Here is a 6,000-nt window from a genome sequence, read left to right as displayed (position 1 = left end):
ACATGATTCCTAAGTTTTTGGCTTGAGTGACTGGGTGGGCCCTAAATGGGAGCTGTCTCAGTAGCAGTTTGAGCCGAAAGTCAGATAATGGAGGTGGGAGCTCTTTAGGAAAGAAATCGCGTGGCGCGACCCAGGCAGTGCGTTCCATTTTACAGATGGGGAAACTGAGTCACGAGATAGCAGCGGGTGGAGTCAGGCCACGTCGCGCTCGCCTCACGCATCTTAGGTGGGGGAAAGGACCGAGGCGTGTTGGGCACCTACAAAGCGCCAGCACCGTGACCGGCCCGACCCTTCAGGCTTTCCCTGTCCGCCGCCCGTGTCCCAATAAAGTTATTGAAATTGACACCGGTTGCTAAGGAAGTGGGTCGCCGAGCCGGGTTGCTAAGGAAGTGAGCGGCCGCTGTCTCTCCCCATCCGGGGCAGCGGGGAATGGCTGAGCCCGGGCTTCACCGCCCCCGCCGCCGCCGCCGCCGCCGCCGCCGCCGCCGCCGCCGCCCGCTTTCGGCTGGGGCCGCAGGTGAGTCGGGGAGGGGCCCGGGCGCCCGCGGGGCAGGGCCGATCCCTCCCGCCGCCTGGGATCTTCCCGGAGGCCCGCGCCGCCGCCGCCGCCTGGCTTCGCTGCTCCGCGAGCGGGAGCATCCTCTGCCCTGCCTCCCGGGCATCCTCCGGCTGTCCCGACGGCCTCGCCCCTCCTCCCCCGGGTGGAGATGCGCCCCGACCCCGAGACCCGGCCGCGAGGGGTCGGGGTCCACCTGAGGGGTCTGGGGCCGTGGTCAAGGACCCAGCTCTGCAGGGAGGCAGGGGAGCGAAAGCCTGGGGTCCAAACCTCGCCGCTGCCCCTGGCTCACCGTGTGACCTTGGGCAGGTCCCTTCCTCTCTCAGGCCTCATTGACCTGTTTGTCCAAGGGGGTCCTAACACTTGCTGCTCAGAGAGGTTGAGAGGATGCAGCGTGTATGTTGAAAGAGCCCTAAATGGGGAGAGGGAGAATTCTTAGGGCATCCAGCATGGGGGCCGGAGTGCAGTTTTTTAAGTCTGAGTGTCTGAGTTTGAGGCTCTGCACTTCCATTTAGTGATCGTATATCCTTTGGGCAAGTTAATCTCTGAGGCTTCTTTTCTTTATCTGTAAAATGGATTAATGAACCGCTGTGGGAATCCAACGAGACAGGGTATGTCAGGAAGCTTGGCACATAGTGAGTGCTCAACAAGCTATTATGAGGCATGGGGGGGGGGGCGTGGGGTGTGGGCAAGGCTTCCTGGAGGAGATGACTTGAAGACAGGTAGGATTTAGGTGTGTAGAGCGCCAGCTCATATGGGTATTCCTCCCACTGTTGGCATGCCCCCATGCCCAGTTTTACTTCTCCATTCTGCTTAGAGCAAGGGAGGCGGTGTGGACTTCTGCAAGTAGCCCTGGTGGGGAAACCCTGAGGTCAAGTCCCTGTAGATGGCTGAGGATATGGTCTTATTTTCTGCTTGGGCCTTGTTGGCCCTTCCAGATGAAAAAAGGTATCTTTATGTCTTTTGGGAAGTGCTTGAAGTGTAACAGCTATTTATAAGTAGATGGTTAAGAAGCACTTTCCAGGTACATTATCTCATTCAGTCTTCACATAGACTTTGCCAGGTAGGTGGTGATGTTATCGCCATTTCACAGATGAGAAAACTGAGGCTCAGAAAAGTGAATGACTTGCCTAAGAATCTTATTGCTATTAAATGATGGAGTTGGACATGTTTCCACGTAAATCCTGTATTTTCTCCCCATACCCTGCCTCTGATTTCTCAACAGTAGCTGTTACAAAGCCATGAGGGTATTCTTTTGTTACTTCTAACTGCTGTGGCTAGATACTTTTCTTCCAGTGGCAAGGAAACACATCTTACATAAAGCTTCATTTAAATAGATACTATCCAAAGTGTGGACCTCAAAAAAGAGCTGGAATGTTTAAAAGGGGGCTTCCCTGTCCCCAGTCCCCTCCTCTTTAAAGTGAAAGGGGTAGTCTAGATAATATCTGAGGGCCCTTACAGTGCTGTTGTGCACCTCCGATTGCGTGTTGGTTTAAAAGCATGGAATCAGGCTGCCTGGGTTAAATCCTGCCTCTGCTTCTTCCAGGCTTCATGCCACTGAGTTATTTACTTCACCCCTTTGTGCCGCAGTTTCGTCATCTGTAAAATGGGGATAATAATAGTATCCGTCATGGATGGCTGTCGTGAGGATTTATTTGAGCCCAGCACATGTTAAGTGCCTGGCATGTTTGGTAAATGTTAGCTATTGTTATTTGGGCTTAACATAGCACGTGTACTATACTTTGTATTCTATTTATGGTTGGTGAATGAATAAATTAAAGGATGTACTGATAATACCAGGTCTGTCAGCCTCACGAGGTCATTGCAAGCTTGAGACAGTAGCTGTCACAGTATTACATAAATGTCAGCATTATTACAAGATTGCCCCAGGAGCCTGCAATCCCATGCCAGAATGGGTTGCAAGGAAAGACAAAAGCTGATGGTAGGATGCCAGGTTTGGTAGCCCAACTTCCAACTCAGTAAATATTTACTAAATCTCTTTATGCCAAGCACAAATCGGGGGTGGAGGGAGAGGGAGAATGGTGAGGTGGGCCGATGTGGGGGCTGGAGGTGAGGCCTCAGATCATATAAGGGCCTTGTAGGCTAGAGTAAGGAGTTGGGATTTTATTCTAAAAGCAATGGGAAGCCAATGAAGGCTTTGAGAAGGGGAGTGACATCATCTATTTTTTGTTTTTTTGAAAAACACTTTGGCCTCTGTGTGGCTAATGAATTTTAAGGGACGTAAGAATGGCAGCCAGGAGAGGAATTAGGAGGCTTGGTGAGAGGTGATGGTGACCTTCCAGGGTGGTGGCAGTGGAGATGATAAAAGAGGGTGGATTGGGGATGTGTTTTGGAAGCAGAACCAGCAGGATGGTGGTTGGGGAGAGAGCTAAACGAATCGAGGATGACTCCTGGGTTTTTGGCCTGAACACTTAAGTAGGTGTTGGTGGTGCCATCTGCCTCTGAAATGATGAGAGGGCTTTTTGGTAAGGTGCCCTGTGAGGAAGACTTCGCTGTGGTTCACTGTGAACCCATTGGAGGAGAGGCACAAGGTATAAACATCATACCTTATAGTCTGTGGGGAGCTGACCCTCGATTATGCTGCAGGAAGACAGCCAGGTACATCTCATTGAAGCCTCCACCTTGGACATCCATCAGCCCTGCTTTTCATGCCGTCTGGCCCTTTGCCAGCTTGTGGAGTGGTAGATGTGGGCCTTGCCAGGGCAGTGCCCATCTGTCTCAGGCTGTTGGCGTTGCTCTCCTGACTCGACATCTTGGCCATTGAAGGCTGGAAGGAGGCTGGCCAGCTCTGGGAGAGAGAATGGAATCACTCGTGAAGCTCACTCTCAGTGCCTCAAATGGCCACACTTTCCCTGCCAAGGTGGTTCTCTCCTTGGCCATCGAATGACATTTCTAAAGTTTCAGAGCTTTTGATTTGGGAATCCCTTAAAAAGCTGTCGTGTTCTGCCAGAATTCCTAGAGGATCCTTGAATGGAGTATCTCTTCTGAGCAGGGGAATTCAGGCCTTCTTTCCATATATGCTAATAACTGCACTTGTAAATTTAGGCTTTACAATGTTGTAAATTCAACATTGTAAGTAGTAAGACTGATAATCCTACCACCTCCACTTGTATAGCTTCGTTTGCAGTCTAGTATGCTCTTTCCTGTGCATTCTCATTTACTGATGTTCGGTCAGTTGCCATCACGTGGAATATGCATTATCCCTAGTTTGCAGGTGAAGCATTCAGATGCTGACAGGTCATTTGTTTTTGTCAATAATATTAAGCACTTGCTATGCACTGGGTTAGGTAGATCCTTGCTGCTCCAAGTGTGTTCTGCATGACAAAGGCATCCATGTCACCTGGGAGCTTGGTAGAAATGCAGAATCTAAGGGCCAGCCCCTGTGGCCTAGTGGTTAAGTTCAGTGTGCTCTGCTTTGGCGGCCTGGGTTCTGTTCCCGGGCGTGGACCCACACCACTCGTCTGTCCATGGCCATGCTGTGGCGGCAGCTCACATACGAAAAGAGGAAGATTGGCAACAGATGTTAGCTCAGGGGAAATCTTCCTTAGAAAAAAAAAAAATGCCAAATCTAAGCCTAGATCTCATAAAACAGTCTGTATTTTACCAAGAGCCCCGGGTGTTTCCTCTGCACATGAAAGCTTGAGATGCACTCATTTGGAAATAAGTAGGAGAACTAGGACTTGTCAATGATAACGATAATGAAAGTAATAGGAATAGCTAACATTTATTGAGCCAAACACTGTTCTAAGCATTTTACACGTTATCTCATTCTTTATGGCAACCCTGTAACATCAGTACTGTTATGAATCTCACTTTCCAGAAGACAAAAGTAGAGGCACAGAAAAGTCAAATGACGTCTCCAGATCTGCTGACTCCCAGTCCATCGCTCTTTCTACCACTCACTCTACCACAAACATCTGTTTTTCAGGTGGGCAGTACATCCCTGACGTCAAAGGCCTTTCTCTTCTGTACCTGGGTAACTAATTTTAAATGCTGATGAAAAATGTGACTTCAAAGAATGTTTGAAGAAATCAGGGGAAAACCCTTGAGCTATTTTAACGTAACTATGGGTATCAATTACTTGACTGATAGGCAACAAAGAGATATCCAGTTTGTAAGATAGGCTGCCTCTCATACTTCTTAGCATCCAGCTCAGGCTGAAATAGCTGAAGCAGATAGGAACTGGGAGCTCGTATTCTGAGTCATTCAGCCCTAATCTGTTTCTTGATTCTGGTGATAATATCTACAGCCATGAGAAGAGGGTGGCTCCAGTCCTGTACTACCTGCTGACTAATTGCACATGATTCAATTTTGTAGTGCCTCAGTTCTCCCTCTTTGCCCTGTGGGCTCATTATTTTCCTTTCAGCATCTCCTTATCTCCCTAGACTCTTAGAAAGATTTCTTGGGCAAGGCCTATACCATCACAGGAAATGCTAGTGTGAAAAAGCAGTGGGATCTGGGTAGAGGCATGAATTCTTATAGCAGTTCTGCCGCTTGCTGTGTGACCTGCGGCAAGTAACTCAACCTCTCTGGCCCTCAGTCTCTATATATGCAAAATAAGGACCTGGAACAGTCTGTGTTCCTTTAGGCATGCCCTTTAGGCATGGGGTCTGCCTAAAGGACTGAGCTTTGAGTTGGGTGATATTTTCTTCTCCCTTGGTGACTTCATGCTGGGCTTTCTCCCAGACTTTCCGGGGTGGGGCTTTTAGAGCATGTTTCTTGGCAGTCTGAGATCCTTACAATCAGCTCATCTTATCAGCATCATACATCTGCACTGCAGCTTGGGATGTTCGTGTTTAAGTCTCAGTTAATCATGGTGACACATTGTGTCTCCTCACTTTGTCACACTGATTGCAGACATTGAGCTCTTCACACGCTGGCAGATCTATCTTTAGTATGCTGATTTATTTAAATCATAGTTTGCATTAGAGAGCACCACTAATCATTGTGGTGGGTGTGGTTTTATTTTTAAAGTTTTTGGCAAGATATTTGCAGCACTTGCCTGTTTCATATTTGAACATAGTGTATAAACGGAAGTGGGTCCAAGTGAAACACAAATAGTAATGGATTATTGGGAGTTGAGATATGACATGCTGCTACCCACTGTGGGGTCCTTCATATCACCTTCAGCGGTGGTTTCAGGATGGGCTGGCTCTTCTATGCTTTTGTGTGTGACATAAACAGAAACTAAAAGCTTGTAGCATTGTCTCCAGCAGCTTTGTGCATTGCAGTAATCATTACTTTATAACACATTTCAATAACCGAAGCAAAAAAATCTAGCTAGTAAATCATAAAAAATTCCATCCAGGTAAGATAAAATATCAGCTCAAGTTACTTACGATAACCACAAGAAGATAGTTCTTGGTGGAAATAGTTACTGGTTGTGCAAGATCTGCAGTAACCAGTCAGATTCTAGCCTAAGA

General features: G+C 48.1%; 1 protein-coding gene across 2 annotated transcripts in view; it reads left to right on the top strand.

Annotated features, from left to right (window-relative positions):
• The first annotated feature begins 375 nt into the window (after window positions 1-375).
• KIF3B (kinesin family member 3B) overlaps window positions 376-6,000 on the top strand; it is a 36,669-nt gene continuing 31,044 nt past the window's right edge. For both annotated transcript variants that reach the window (XM_004442481.3, XM_087445426.1), the window contains exon 1: window positions 376-517. The gene's annotated coding sequence lies outside the window, so the exon portion shown is untranslated. The remainder of the gene's footprint in view (window positions 518-6,000) is intronic.

Source organism: Ceratotherium simum, chromosome 21 (genome assembly GCF_057802395.1).
Source record: "Ceratotherium simum simum isolate JZ-2026a chromosome 21, ASM5780239v1, whole genome shotgun sequence".
Classification (NCBI taxonomy): domain Eukaryota; kingdom Metazoa; phylum Chordata; class Mammalia; order Perissodactyla; family Rhinocerotidae; genus Ceratotherium; species Ceratotherium simum.
This window is presented reverse-complemented; position numbering and strand designations above follow the sequence as displayed.